Below are 15,352 nucleotides of genomic sequence, written 5' to 3'. Positions count from 1 at the left end.
GTACGCATCTCTGGATATAAAGATGTAATAGTCTTAGGGTAAGTAGACGGTATTCAACTTCATGTGCTGGTATTTATGTCGGACTGCTTGGAATGAGCTTCAAGTGCTCGAGGACATTTTATGATACACTGCATTGGATTGCCGCTAGAAAGGATAGTTACAGGTACAATACTATCCTAGAACTAATGTTCAAGCTATACGTACGTATAGATAAAAGACTTTTCGGATATAAAAAAACCATCTTAATTATCTTCACACTTGGCAACTACAAGGTGACGATATCGATTTCATGGAATCACGCAATTGTCCAGTTGAAAATAGTGCCTTATGGGAATAGTGAAATTTTTTTTTTTTAAACCTAGTGCAATGCTCGAAACTGATGTTATTCTGATGATATAGATGAACACAAAGTACAAGAAATATACTTTGTACATTGATCAAAATATTGTTTAAAAAAAGTGAAAACTAAGAAGGTTGACTTACTATTGTATTAAAACTGGGGATACTACTGAAGTAAAAATTGAAGCACTTGAATGAAAATAAAATAAACTGATGTTTGTAGACGAGTGCAAACTATAAAAAACGAGTGCAAACTATAAAAAAGAAACTGACGTCCGCTATAGAGTTTGCAAGCAGTAATGGTGTGCCATCAAAACAACAAGTCCAGAGACTCCACCGCCATTCATCATTTTACAATGTAGGTATGTCTGTATAGAAGAACTACCCGCATATATTCTACTCCAGAAGATTGATCGAGATATGTCTGTCAGTTTCACCTCATCGTCAGACGGAAAAACGATCAGAGAACATTTCAACTTCCATTTATAATACCGACCTCCGATTTCAACGGTGAGAATTGTATTTTTTATTTATTAGCCACATTCCAACAGCTGGTGGGTTATAAAAATTTGAGTCACAAACCGCATCAGCGTAAACAACTTTTTTCTTTGAATTGTCAGCGTAAGCCGTCAGAACTTCCATCTGCTCAAGATAATCCTATCCAACTCTGGCGATGAAGAATATCGTCTCCACCTGTGAAAAATGTTAGATTCAGTAGAGGGTGGAACGTATCTTCGAGTTCAACTCCCGCACCCTGTTTATAATCACAACTTGTCACTGTGTCTCAACTTCAGACGCGTATTTAACCTTTTATCCGAGACACCTGAAGTATGTGTTCATTTTAATATGCAGATTTAGACAATTTTTTAAATCGAGGACAGTTGATTGCAAAAAATATCCATCATGCTTGCATATCTTACACTGTAAAAAAAATTCAATGTGATTTTCTATATTATAAACTACAATTTAGTGGCAATTAAACTCCATCTGATGTTAAATTGACTACAAAAATTGATCTACATTTCGGCCAATTTTGGTAAATTTATGGATGAACCAAACGAAAAGTACAGTCTGAGAGCTTCTGAGACAGAAATATGATGTATCGAAGGTTTGAAAGGGAAACTGAAGATAATCGAATTAAATTTTGTAGTTGAAACAATAATCTTCTACCACAACATTTTTTTTTAAGACCATTCATTTCAGCTACAATAGCACAATTATTGATGACTTCAAAGAAATCACATTATTTAATCATTTGTACGATAAAAATTCTCAAAGATTGTCAGAATTATGCCTTTTCAACATTTTACACTTTCAAAACTTTGAGCCTCGGGTTTCGGACCATTTGGACCTTCGAGATTATCTCAAAGTTTAATTTCTTTACTTTAAGGTGCTTATAAAGAGGCGTTGTACACCTCGAGAACGCAGTGATGCAAAACTCCTATACCGCTCAAGCGATCAGAGTGAAATTTGAGCAATTATTGCCTTATTTTGGCAAAAAGTGGATCGTCTTTTTACTTTTTCAAAATTTTTGAAAAAAAATTTACAGATTGGTTACCACCTACAGAAATTGGCCAAATTTTTACAGTTTCACTAAATGGATCGAACTATCCGGTATGATGCCACTCGGTGGTGATGAAACACATATTTTGAGCCCAGTGCCATGAGATTTGATAGTGAAATGACGAAATGGCAGCTGATCTGGTTTTCGATTACGAAATATACCGAAATCTAATTTTGGCGACATTTGTTACCGACCTTTCATGCATGCCGGTAATTTTTTACCGACATTACACGCATACATTACCGGCATGCGCGTAATGTCGGTAATAAATGTCGCCAAAATTAGATTTCGGTGTTTTTCGTAATAGAAAACCAGATCAGCTGCCATTTCGTCATTTCACCATCAAATCTCATGGGACTGGGCTCAAAATGTGTGTTTCATCACCGTCGAGTGCCGCCATATCGGATAGTTCGATCCATTCAGTGCAACTGTGAAAATTTGGCCAATTTCTGTGGGTGGTAACCGATCTGTAAAATTTTTTTCAAAATTTTGAAAAAGTAAAAAGACGCTCCACTTTTTACCAAAATAAGGCATTGACTGCCCAAGTTTCACTCTGATCGCTTGAGCGGTATAGGAGTTTTGCATCCCCGCGTTTTTGGGTCGGTACAACGGGTCTTTATAAGCACCTTAAGTTCCGCGACAAAAAAAAAATTGACAATTCGGCGTTTTGGGAATTTCAACCCACGTGTATGACGAGCACGATAGACGGATGCCTGCATTTTCTATGAGACGTGTGTTCCCGTCACATGTCGCGTTATCGAGTGATTGGACACGTCTCGGTGGGGTTGGTATCCATCAATACCAGACCCTCGATTGGGCTCGAAGACGTCTATTCACTCTGGACGGAAAATGACCCTCGACTTCCGTCATCCCCGTTTCCGTCTGGATTCGACAATGGTGAGACTTTCCTGCACACGAAGAAGAAATGGATAGGCATAGGAGTAAAAGAAGAGCGGCGAAGGAATACGACGGGATTTCCTCTGGCGGAAAACTGCAGATTATATTTCCGTCTCTGCGAATCGTTCAGCCGGTTTGTAAACTCGCGTCGATATTTTCCTTCAGGTGCATCTCCTCAGGTGTACAAGGTGTATGTCACACGTAACATGCCGGGGGATGGCCTGAATTTCAAATGAGAAGGCTTCGTGCTTGAAATTTAACCCTTTCGGTCACAGAAGCCACACTATTGGCACCGTTTTTTTCTTTTCCCTTTTTTCTTTCTCTCTCTTCTTTTGTCATATTTTTTATATTCCATTCGAAAGCCTGATTTTTTTTTCTATTTTCAGGTGAAAGAATATTTAAAATTTGGAATGATTGGCGATTTTTTGTGAATCTATGATTGTTTACAATTGTTATAAATGAACATACGGAAAAAAGGTATTATTGTGAATGTAATTCGTTAGCGGAGAAATTTGATTGTAAACGTATATTAAAAACCTTTTGGAATTCATTGGTTGACAAACAGAGATCTCAAAATGGCCATTAGATTTTCAAAATTCAATGCATAGGGGTAGTTTTCACCCTCTGTAGCGGTGCGTTTGCACCTATTCTCGAGCCTAAAATCGTACTGTCTGAAAATAAATATTCATAAACATCTCATTCAAGAACACTGTCTAAAACAATGTTGATAATTCACCCCGTTTTCACCTCTTTTCAGGGGTTGGTTTTTACTTTAAATAAGTTTTTAACATCAGATTCGCATTCAGTATCGGAATGTTTATAGGAAATGTTTAATTGTAATTCCATACCGAAAAAAAAACTCAATTGCGTGACTGAAAGGGTTGAAACGTTGATAAAGTCGAAATGTTTATTTTTTATTTTCTAATAAAAAAATAAAGAAAATGAAACTGAAGAAAAACTTATTACGATTCACTGTCAACAGTTCTAATATGGCAACCGCAATAATTTATTGCTGTTTTTCCTTTTTCCTTTTCGTTATCGAATAAAAGATTGTTGACGTAAAATACACGCGTTCGCCATATTTGATCACAATATTTGGGATGGTCAAATAAATATCAGTTGCCTGAACAAATCTTTTCTTTTCCTGTACATACGCTGAATCAGCAAAACAGAATTCTTTAAACCCCAGTTATTTCAAAAATTTTCGTCAAATACGGTCTTTGGATTGAAGAATCAATGTTGAAATTCGAAAAGTAGGCGAGGATTCAAGTCTGCAGTAAAAATCCGGATGTGTTATAGAATTGTTATACTTGTTACTATGAAGCGAAATTTCTGGCGTCAATTGTTCAATTTATCACCCAACAGATCCATAATTGCATGTACAATCAGACTGTCCCAATTTTAGGCAATTTTTTTATTTTTTTATTTATTTTGCTGTTGGAATAAAGTTTATTTACTATTTTTTTTCAGAATTAAACCAATGCTTTGATCTGGTTCCAAGTGAAATACAAAAACTATTTAAATTTTCCAAAGAAACAATCTATTACAAACGTAACGAAACCTCGACCTAAGAAATCATCATTTTTGAGCAATCTAAAAACGATTTTCAAAAAGTTGGCAGTTTTCAAAATTAAAGTATATTTTGTTTATACATATAATGATTCACAACGAGATGCGAAGTAGCGATTTTTCTTAAACATCTATGAATTATACAGTAACGTCACTAACTTCATCCTCATTTTTTATATTCCTACATACCTACGTTACAAAAAAAATAAAAATATGAAACTTAGGCTTATAACAATTTTGATTACATTCAAGTCGAGCAATAAAGTAGGTGATAGACGCCCCCTAAAATATGACTTTGAAGACCCCCAGGCCGAAGATAATATCACGCCTGAACTAACTTTCTCCCGATCTACATCCCTTCATCTTCTCCCCCCGCCCCCTTCTCACTCTCTCTTTCTCCCTCTCTCTCTCTCTCTCTCTCTCTCTCTCTCTCTGTCTCGTTTACGCCCCGTGACTTTTCTCCATCAGCGAAGCGACAAACTCAAATATTTAACAATTTAACAGCAAGCCTCAATTTCAATATTATACCTACATCTTCTGCCATTTGTTTAGTCGAACCCTGAACGTGAGTGCCCACGCAATGTATCTCATCTTCGTCTGCACACACTTCCAGGCTCTCCGGCCGTCCTGAAATCCACCACAAAGAGTCGGGGAACCGAATCCTCAAGACGTAATCAAAGAGCTTCGCATCGATGCTTCGAGTGTAGCAGATATCGGGTTACTTATGTTCACCGGAAGATCCTCGTAGATCCCGTTCCGCACAAGACTCTGGCACAGATACACACGTTCCCTGTTAACATGTGTCGCATTCTTATGGGGGTATCGAACGTACAGTCAATTCGAAAAGCTGTTCCCAAGAAAGTGTGGCTGTTTAGAGGTTAAATCGAAGACGATCAAATCGAATTTAGATTAGAAGTTTGTCGTTTTGAATAGGAACACGCGGCTTCGAACTGACCGTGACCCAGCATTCAAACTTCTTAGTTCACGGAACAAAAAAACATTAATATGCAATTCGAATTTTTAAATACAAATTCAGATTCCTGATTGACGATTATTACATGGAAATATTAGGATTTTTTTTTTATTTTGAAACACTATAATGGATCATAAGTTTTGGAATTCTGACCTTGGATTCGTTATTGGCGACCCAAAAAACCTCCGACTCTTAATTTCCATAAAAATCTGAATAATTTTATGTTTTTTCCACCATATTGGATTCGCCATTTACGATTTCACAATCTGAATTCAAATTCGTGATTGGTGACCCAAAAAACCTGACTGTACCAATTTTCATTCACATCCGTTCATCCATTCTCAAGATACCATTTTTATTTGACTTTTTGGAATTTTGTTACTTAAACAATTGAAAAATTACTTTACCGATCAAAGCTTAAATCTAATCAGTTCTAAGTTTGGAAAAGCCACGTCAATCGAGACCAAAATCATTAAAATCCAATCATTACATACATACATACTAGGATAGCACAAAAAAAACCGACTTTTTTTTCGAGTATCGTGTGACAAAATGTTAGTTTTTGATGTTTTAAGAGCCCACTCCAAGGGACAGCTCAAAAAAAAAAATTTAAGAGGTCGCTACAAATTTAAAAAAATTTCAAAAATCGTCCAAAAATTAAATTCAAAAAATTATACTTCCAGTATTTTGTTTGATTTTTAATTCATGTCGTGGTGTATTTTTACTGATTCCTTCTTACTAAATTAAAGAAAAAAAATTTATGAAATTTTAATATGAATATTAAAAGGTCGCTCGAAAAGATCTAAAGAAATGCACCAAAAAATTGAAAAGAAATTATGAGCGACTTTCCAAAATTCAAATTTAGAACTGAAACTTTCGGAAACTTATTTTTTTTTGTCTATAAAATTATACCATAACGAGAAAAAAATTTAAAAAAAAAAATCGATTTTTGACGATTTCTGACGTTTTAAAAAATGTGGAGCGACCTCTTAAGATTTTTTTTTTGAACTTTCCTTTGGAGTGGGCTCTTAAAACATCAAAAACTAACATTCTGTCACACGAGACTCAAAAAAAAAAAATGTCGGTTTTTTTGCGTCACCCTAATACATACGTTCATACACATGCAGAGACGTCCATCCAAAAGTGGTCGGAGGTGAGTTTCTAGATCTTGAAACGTCGAGATCTAGTGAAAACTCAAATTTTCATTTTCGGAGTGATTGCAATAACTTTCTCTTTTCTCCGAAAACGGAAAAACGGGAAGTTATAAAAAAGTAGAACCGTGAATTTCAAATGGAATGACACAATTATTGCGATATGTAAACGATTATTTGAGTTTCATTTAAAAAATATTTCAACAATGGGTTTTCTTTCAAATCAAAATTCATTCTTTTCTCGGAAAGAGGGCATTGTTTTAACTCGATGCAAATCGATTAACTTCAGGTTCACTCTTGGACCCTTCATCTGATCGATACGACTTGTCATGACAGCTCTTGGATTAGGCTGTATGTTTGATAGATTCTTAAGGGGGAACATCCACCGTCAATATTTCGAACCGCCATAGTTTTCTCCATAATTTATGATACGTAGAAATAAATCCACACTCGAAAAGACTCATTTTTCTCTAAATGAGCAATTCCACCGATTATTATTAGCAAACGATCCGATGCAAAAATTACGGTTTTTCTGCAATTTTTATACCTTAAACTATGTAAGTATCAAGATACGGAAATTCTCCAATTCTGCTTATTTCAGCTATCTCTTATGGCTTAGAAAAAAAAACATTCATCAATTTTCACACTGAAATCTTAATCGTAACTTTATCGCAAAAAAAAAAAATAATAAACAAAAGACTCATCTCTCCTACCACGGAATCCATTTCACATGTTAGATCCTCAGGAATCATAGAAGAAAGATGTTTTACTTCGTAAAAAAAAAGTTTCTTCAATGGTCCTTAATATATGTTTCGACAATTTGATCTGAAGGCTCACATTTTTTTTTTTTCTCTCGAAACTCGTACTTCTATAAGGTGATGAAAATTGGCTGATGGGGTTAGCTGCAATTAATTTTACAAGGCATGACGTTTTCTTTCTCTACGAAGTCTGATAAAATAAAAATGGCACAGTAGTCAGCCCTTTCAATAGGGCCTCTCTCAATAGGGCGTCTCACCCTAATCCTCGCTTGAGCACTTTACTCACTACTTTCCATTCACGAGTATTTTTTCAGTACCCTCTGCACAAGGCCGCAAATCGCTTTAAATCACTAATTTATAATCCATCATGTGATTTTTGACATATTTTGTTCAAGCTATTCTCGTACTCGTAAACATTTATTCTCAGAATCGTATTAAGTAACTTGAATTATTTCACTCACAAATAATGAAATTTTGAAAACCTCCAAACACTTTTTATTTAACGCAGGCTATTATTATTGTACGGATACACGAAAATACAAGTGAGTTCGAATTGAATTGATTCGTTTCGTTTGATCAATACAAAATATATCGTCCTTCGTTCGAATATATTTTCTATTTTGATTTTCTTATATGAGACGGTTAAACACTCGAATTTTATTGCGCGTGATATTTTTATAGCTTGAAGCAATAATTCTTACATGAAATTGTATACCCATTCATTCACTCATATCAAAATATCAATTATCTGTTCAAAACAAAACGTATTTACAGTTAAAACTGAAATTTATTGCGATAATGGTGTAACTTGACTTGCTTAATTTTGCGCTGCTCTTCTATCGAAGAACTTCAATGGCGATGGTTTTTACATTTTCGAAGGAATTTTATAACCTTTGAAATATCACTAAACCCTTTATTTTATTATCTTGAAGATACTTCGTATAAACACTTTATACTAGAGAGTTGTTATAGTTAATATTCAAATTATAATTCAGCAAGAAATTTCAGTAAGAAATGATTCAGCACGTCATGCTTCAAAGACAGCTTAATAGAGAGAGAGAGAGAGAGAGAGAGAAAGGGAAAAAGAAATTCGGTGAAGGTGTACTCCATCGGCGATCGTGGTGTGCCTAGAACTCCTACGATAAGCCCTTCTCTTCGCGGTCAAAGCCTTTAAGTGAGACGTCTAACAACTGTCTAAAGAAATCCCTATATTTTTAGGGAATTATTTTTCTGTTGAAGGCTACCCAGCGCAGTAATGCCAACATGTATCGTTGTGTTGTGAGTTGTTTAAAGTCTCGCTTATTTTGTCCCTACGCAAATACAACGTCACGACAATTAATCACCACCGATCTAGGGTATTTTGCCGCCGTTGGTACACATCTTACTTAAGTCCAGTCCAGCGCGAGAAAGAAACTTTTTTGGAGAAAGAAGCTACACTCCGAGGCACACTACGCTGGCGATTACTGTACTTCGGTGTCCCCTAATAAAATTCAGTCAACTTTAGAGAGGCCGATTACAAAATGCCTAACTTTGGCGTGACGATTATAATCCAAGTAATCCTAGGGATCCTGATGAAAATCGTCGCGCCAGAGTTGGCTCTTTTATAATCAGCCTCTCTAAAGTTGAATGATTTTTATTAGAGAACACCGATTTAGTTTTTGACTCAAAGCTTTGATGTATGGTCGAAACTACATCGAAGTTCGAAAATTGGGAACTGAAATAGGCGCAGGGTAAACGTAATCGCATAATGCTAAATGCACTGTGTTTAGACTGGGAACCGTACGTTGGAGCTCTAAGGTTGTCACAACTCGTGCAGCTCGAAAGGCTCCCGGGCTGGTAGCTTAGCCAGAGGCAACGACCCATTTCCAGACACACCCGCGTCGCAGGAGGTTCGTACTTCGTTTGAACCTCCGTCTAACTGATCCTGACGCACATAATACCGTACGTCTCGATCGGTTTAACTCTACCAACAGTAAAGCCGGAGACTTCGCTTTCCGTGAACCAAGTCTAACGATGGATATGAGACGAATCACTCGAGCCGACGTCACAGCGGTTGTTTCAATCGGTTCTCCAGAATTTCTTTCACATCTGATGAGTTTTATAAAATACTAAGCTCAGTTCAAAATAACGATACGCAGAATACTAAATACACACGTTTTTTTATGTCTTATATACCTGTGAAACACGTGCCACGTGGATAAATTGTAGAATCTTGGAAACGTTTGACATTGAAACGCGGCCTCAGCTATTGAATATTTACACAATCCAGATAACAATAGATGTTTGAGTCTGGTGCTAGATGCTTGATACAGATGACAATAAATTGAATTACACCGCCATCTATGAGAAATTTATGGAACTCGATTGATTAACTCACAACGCCATCTATCAAAAACTTATGGAACTTGTAAATGAATTACAACTCTTTGGATATTAGCGTTAACGAAGCTTATCCTCCAATTGGAAAATGTCCTCAGGTCGTCAGAGCCTAGTTGTCGCTGCCATTTTATGACCACATAACCTAAGTTTTCAATTTTAATGGAGGCAAATCATAATCCTTGGGGTTTAAACTACTCATGTAACATAAATTGATGAAAGGTACTCAATAATATACCTGCTGTATCATCCACACGTGAAAAAACACGATCAACGGTCAGCTGTCGGCCTGGTTGCATTAGTTTGGTTTTTTCCCACCAGATGACGCATTACGAAATGATAATCCGAACATTCGCTTATTGAATCAAATTTATCTTGTGTCACTAAATTTTTAGTAAAGGCTTGCAGGGGCGAGATTGATGTTCCGAATTTGAAAAGTTTCGAAAGCACCTAGTTCCGAATTATTTGGTGGCCAAACCTGAAGTAAAGCAATCAAAATTTTACGAAACAACAAAGTTTCGAATTTTCAGAAACCCGACGGTTCAAAGTTCCGAAATGCAAGATTCTTAAAATTCGAGTTTCGTGAAAAATCATAAAAACCGAATATCAGAATGACCAGAATCCCGAACGTAAGAATGCGGAAAATCGAAAAAAAAAACTCTCCGATCATTCGGAATGTCGACGTTTCAGATTTTTAATTTTTCTCATCTTCGAATCTTTCGAAACTTCCATGTTACGTCAGAGTTTAATTTTTGTACCTTCAGTTTGTCTATAAAAAATTCTGGAATTCGGCGCTTTCGGAACTTTTCAAATTCAAAATTTCAACCGCGCCCCCATTCGCTCAAACAGAGTTTCAACGTTATAAGTTAGAGAACTTGCCGATCTCGCGAGATTCTGCGATAATTGTATACCTATGTATAACAATTTTATAATTTCCGCGTCTATTCGACAAGGGTCGTTGGATTCCTCGGAGGCACGTTACGCAGTAAGCCGCTCGCCATCTAATTAATTCGTAGCGCGCGCGAGAAAGGATCAATGAGAACAACGAAACAATTCACCCCGGAGGCATCCCTCGGGAAAACGTATTCCTCCGCTAATTAGAAACTAAATCTGGTATCTCCAGGCTGGATTGACCCCGGTTGTCTCGAACTCTAATTGCTGCAGACTTGTAGCTACTTGGAACAATTCGGAAGTATATATACTTATGTCGGAACGTAATCGGGGGATGAAGCCAGGATTACTGGAACCATAAAAGTTGAATGTAGCAAGCACGCACGTTGAATCTTATTTGCGTCGACTTGATTGATCGATAACAGCTGTAATGACTTCAGTCCGAATCCAAACACGTTAGGAAGTTTCTAATGATAAGGTCGATTTTTTTATGTACTTAGAAGAATGTTTCGAAATTTAAAATTGACTTTTTGTAACGCCTAGCGCAGAATTTTTACAGTTTAACCGATTTCTTTCTCTCCGATCAACAGTTGTTCTTTTACATATACTATTACGTTTTCTTCGGGTAAAAGCACTATTTTTAGAAAATTTTTGTACAAATGTATAAATTCGTGTTAAGATATAATGAAAGATGGTTTCTTGTGAAATTCAGTCAAAGAAATCGTGCGAAAGATGTGATTATCGTCAGTTCCATCGGTGATAATCGGAAAGTCAACGGTAAAAACGGGAGATTTTTAATAAGCTGGAAAAAAAGTATCGCTGATTAAACAAAATGTTCGATTGCATATGACGTAAAATGTGTTTTTGCCTCGAAGAATTTTTTATTGATGCCAAAAAAAATGAATTTTAAACAATGAAAGATTTGGCAAGACAAACTGAAAATTATTTTGAGCAACCAAATATATTTTATAGCTATCAGTAGAGAAATATTTGTTTAATTCAAACAATCCTTTCTTTCAGTTTAGTCGATCACGAAGAGATTTTTTCATTTTTGTTGAATTATTTATTTTCACAGTCTTTGAATCGGAATAAAAGATAAAGATAAACTACAGAAAATTCTAGACGAAAATAAAATATGAACTAACCTCACGTTATCTTTATAAGATGACAGATGAGGCTAATTTACCTCAGATAATTATCCTGAATTAAAATGATTTAGATCGCGCAAAATACTAATAATAATACATCTTAGGACCCAAGTTCAAGCACTTTAAGGTTTCACCTCATCGTTGAGGAATTTTAAATCGTTTTGCCTGCGTAAAACAGACCAGAAAGCATTCCCCAAGGTACGATTGATGGGCTAATAACCCCGTTATATAATACATAACCACTCGATATACATATACGTACATAAGTATAGGGCATGCATGTACATGCGGAGGGCAATGCTGACGGATGGGCCACCGGGAGAAATAAAGGGTTTATCGAACCACAAATGGTTTCTGGGAAAGAAAAAAAGCCTAAATAAATTCTCGCATCCCCCGGCGGTTCCTTCTTTCCTTCCTTCCTTCCTTTCTTCGGAGAAATAAGGGCGTCAACGAAGGGCGTTGAAATATGGAAATGTCTGGCAATCCGAGTCAAAAACAAGACGGGATCTGGATAGTTATGCATAATGGCCGAGCCATATCCCACTTTAAAAGTTATCCTTATTTATTGCCCCGTGCACTTTACAGCTGATCTTATATTATTCGTGATACGACGTGTTTATCACTCGGGTTGAATAAGACCATTAGCGCATTATACTCCGTTCCATAGGATTATCCGATTTGAAACTTTACGAAACTACGAATCTAGTTACTAGCTATAAAATTGCTTGGTCAGATGTTTTTTCTTTCGAGTCAACAAGCTCGGAAATCATCGTTCTTGATTGTCTTCTCTGAAGATCATGGCTTCATTTTATTCCTTTGGAAATATTCAGAAGGAATTGTACCTAGAGGTTTGATCTTGACATTTTTTGAGGAGGTTGGTTGCCCAAAAATTAACAGTTTTTAAGAATTTTCTTACGAGATAGTTGTACTTAGAGTGTGTATCTAATTTTTATATTTCTTTACGAGCTACAAGGATCTCTTTACAAGTACTGAAATCGAAAATGTTAAAATTACAAAAAAAGTCAATTTTTTTTTTTTTTGATCGCTTAAAAATCTAATAGATTCATTCAATTTCATTCTACGTTTACTTACTTTATCATCAACCAATCCAATATTGTCGTTATAATTCTAGTGTTTCTATTGTCCTACCTGAAACGTGATCTTCGTAGCTTACAAATATAATAATTTGATCAATAATCAATTTACAACTATCTTCAAATAAAATTATCAAAGTGTGTCGATACGTGGTAAAAGAAACTTTTTAAAATTCATTTGATGAAGTTGTCTAATGTGAAGTACAGAAGATGTGATTCTGTTCCAACCGCCAAATTGCCAGAAATTTGTAAACAGAATGAATATGAGACACTAATTGAATCCATCAACTGGCTACCAAATGGTTGAATAAATTTTCTCTACAAAGAAAGAAACGGTTGACTAAAATACAGCAGAATCTTCTATCGGAAATTTTCTCCATCAGATTAGAATTAACATTATCGTTGAAGAAGCCGGGTGCATAAAAATGATCTGAACTGAAACTAGATTCCGTGAACCGTTGCTGCTATCTGTATACAGACTCGCAAACATCAACCTTTACGACGTAGTAAACATGCAAATCCATTACTGTCTACCGCTGTGGCACATTTGATAAATCTAGCTACTGTAATACATAATCCTCTCAATAACTTGATGATATTGTGAATGTGATACATCAATGCAGACGCAGACATCCTTCAGGATTCACCATCGCTTAGTCAAATAAGTCTCGCTCGAAAAATGATAAACCAGAGTATCGGAGGATGCGATTGTTGCATCAAATTGACGTAAAACGGACTGAATGTCAACTCTTGACTGTAAAAAGAATTTTTGATCCCCAATGGGTTGTACAAGGTATTTATAATAAACTGATGCTGCGCTCATTGTTAGTCATCAGTTGCCACTTTAGAGAGATGTTAGAGTGTGACGATCTTTTTAACGTCAAATATATCACACAGTTTGCGCAATTTCGCCAACCACATTCAAACTGAACACCTTAGACAATGAAACGCATAAAGGTACATTTAAATATGAAAACCTTGAAGAAGAACTTCAAGAAGAAATTGTATGGTACAAAAATTCCCAAATGAAATTTCATACTATTGCAATGTTTCCCTCATCCTTTCACCACAGGCTATGTAATTTGGCTCGTGAATAGGTCATAAAAACTTACCAGGTTCACAATTATCCCAGATGAGACCGTACCTTTAACATAAACTCTTTGAGTCTCTTAAAAGATAAAAACATAATAACCCGAAATTGGAACACTGAAAAGTATTGAAATTCTTACTCGTGTGGCATTCAGTAAAATTTGAATAAGCCATAAGTATTTACAAGCAAAGAACTAAAGCTGACCAACCCTTGGATCTGATCCCTTGGAAACTTTCTTTAATGACCTTGAGGTGTAACTGCTGGTACATTCTTTGTAAATTTGATTATTTCACAAGACGTGTGTGATGACCAGACCACGTGAGAGAGTATTTCGTTCCAAACATTCAAAGGACGATGAGCGCCAGTGGCTGAGAGACATCCGTGAGGTAGACGGAAGGATTGATTCCCTTGTTTCCGGCTGTATAAACACGGGTCGCATTACTCTGGCTTCAGGCCAACGAGGTAACATTGTGTTGCTCTAATCACTATCGAGTTCGAGCCAGTCAGTATTGTGGTTGCTACGTGAGGATAATAATTATCCAACTCTGACAACCTGGATCTGAGGCATCGGATCCTCGGATCATTTGCTCAAAGACAAGGTAACCATCAAACAGTGCGGAATTGAGCCAAGCAAAGCACCGATATCGCTTCTCGATGTGAACAATTGAATAGCAATATACTTATAATTTCTGTAATAAATTATTTCGATACTCGGTCGTCATTCTGATCCTCGTCTTCTTTAAAGTTTGTGATTTCCAAAACCTATCCTCCTCAAACTTGTAAGTCCCAATACTGATTTTTTTGTCCTCATAAACATAAGAATAATTCACTCGTTATGAACTTTATTATTTAAAAATTGGTGTTTTTAATTGGAAAAACCACATGATTATCCGAGTAAAATGAATAATTAAATTAAAAAGGATAGGAATTTCTTATTTATTAATTTTCTACGAAGCATGCCTTACTGGCCTTATTTATGTCCTGGAGATCACCTTCAGGATACTTTGTGTCCCATGAGTTTTGGAAAAAATAATTCTCTCACCTGACTGACTCCTTGTTTGCAGCGATCAAGAACGTACCTATTTTCTGCGTGAAGTTGACAGATTTGCCACAAGGGGGCGGGCGGGAGGGGTAAGATTTACGTGTCCAGGTTGCCGATAGAGACCAATATTTGTGTAGCGGCAGAAAGAGCATAGATATTTGTTCGCCCTCTAACTGGAGTCGTCGCGAATGTTACAGCAGAAAATCACAGCGCTCGTGAAGGGAGATTCGTGTGTGGTTGTCGGGCTCTCGCACCCTTCGCAATCGTATTCTCGATCCTTTATTTGATTTCATATGGTCTGGAGGTCCGACCCTTATAAATATGCGGTATCCTTTCGAGATTTAACCTAATTGTTGGAGAGGGAGTTTAAACCTGATGTGAGGTTAGGATCGTCGTATAAAGAAGCCAGCTGCTGCTTTTCCGATTCCGGATTTTCTCCGCGGACGTGTAAATACTCGAG

The 15,352-nt window shown here is 36.4% G+C and overlaps 1 long non-coding RNA gene across 1 annotated transcript; it reads left to right on the top strand.

The window, feature by feature from the left end:
* The first annotated feature begins 3,225 nt into the window (after positions 1-3,225).
* LOC124414056 lies at positions 3,226-12,665 on the top strand. The gene is made up of 3 exons (XR_006929918.1): positions 3,226-3,436; positions 5,080-5,086; positions 12,654-12,665. It is a non-coding gene; the product is annotated as an uncharacterized LOC124414056 (long non-coding RNA).
* Positions 12,666-15,352: the final 2,687 nt, after the last annotated feature.

This window comes from Diprion similis, chromosome 13 (genome assembly GCF_021155765.1).
Source record: "Diprion similis isolate iyDipSimi1 chromosome 13, iyDipSimi1.1, whole genome shotgun sequence".
In the NCBI taxonomy this organism is placed as follows: Eukaryota; Metazoa; Arthropoda; class Insecta; order Hymenoptera; family Diprionidae; genus Diprion; species Diprion similis.
The sequence above is the reverse complement of the archived record's forward strand: the minus strand, read 5'-3'. Positions and strand labels throughout refer to the sequence as shown.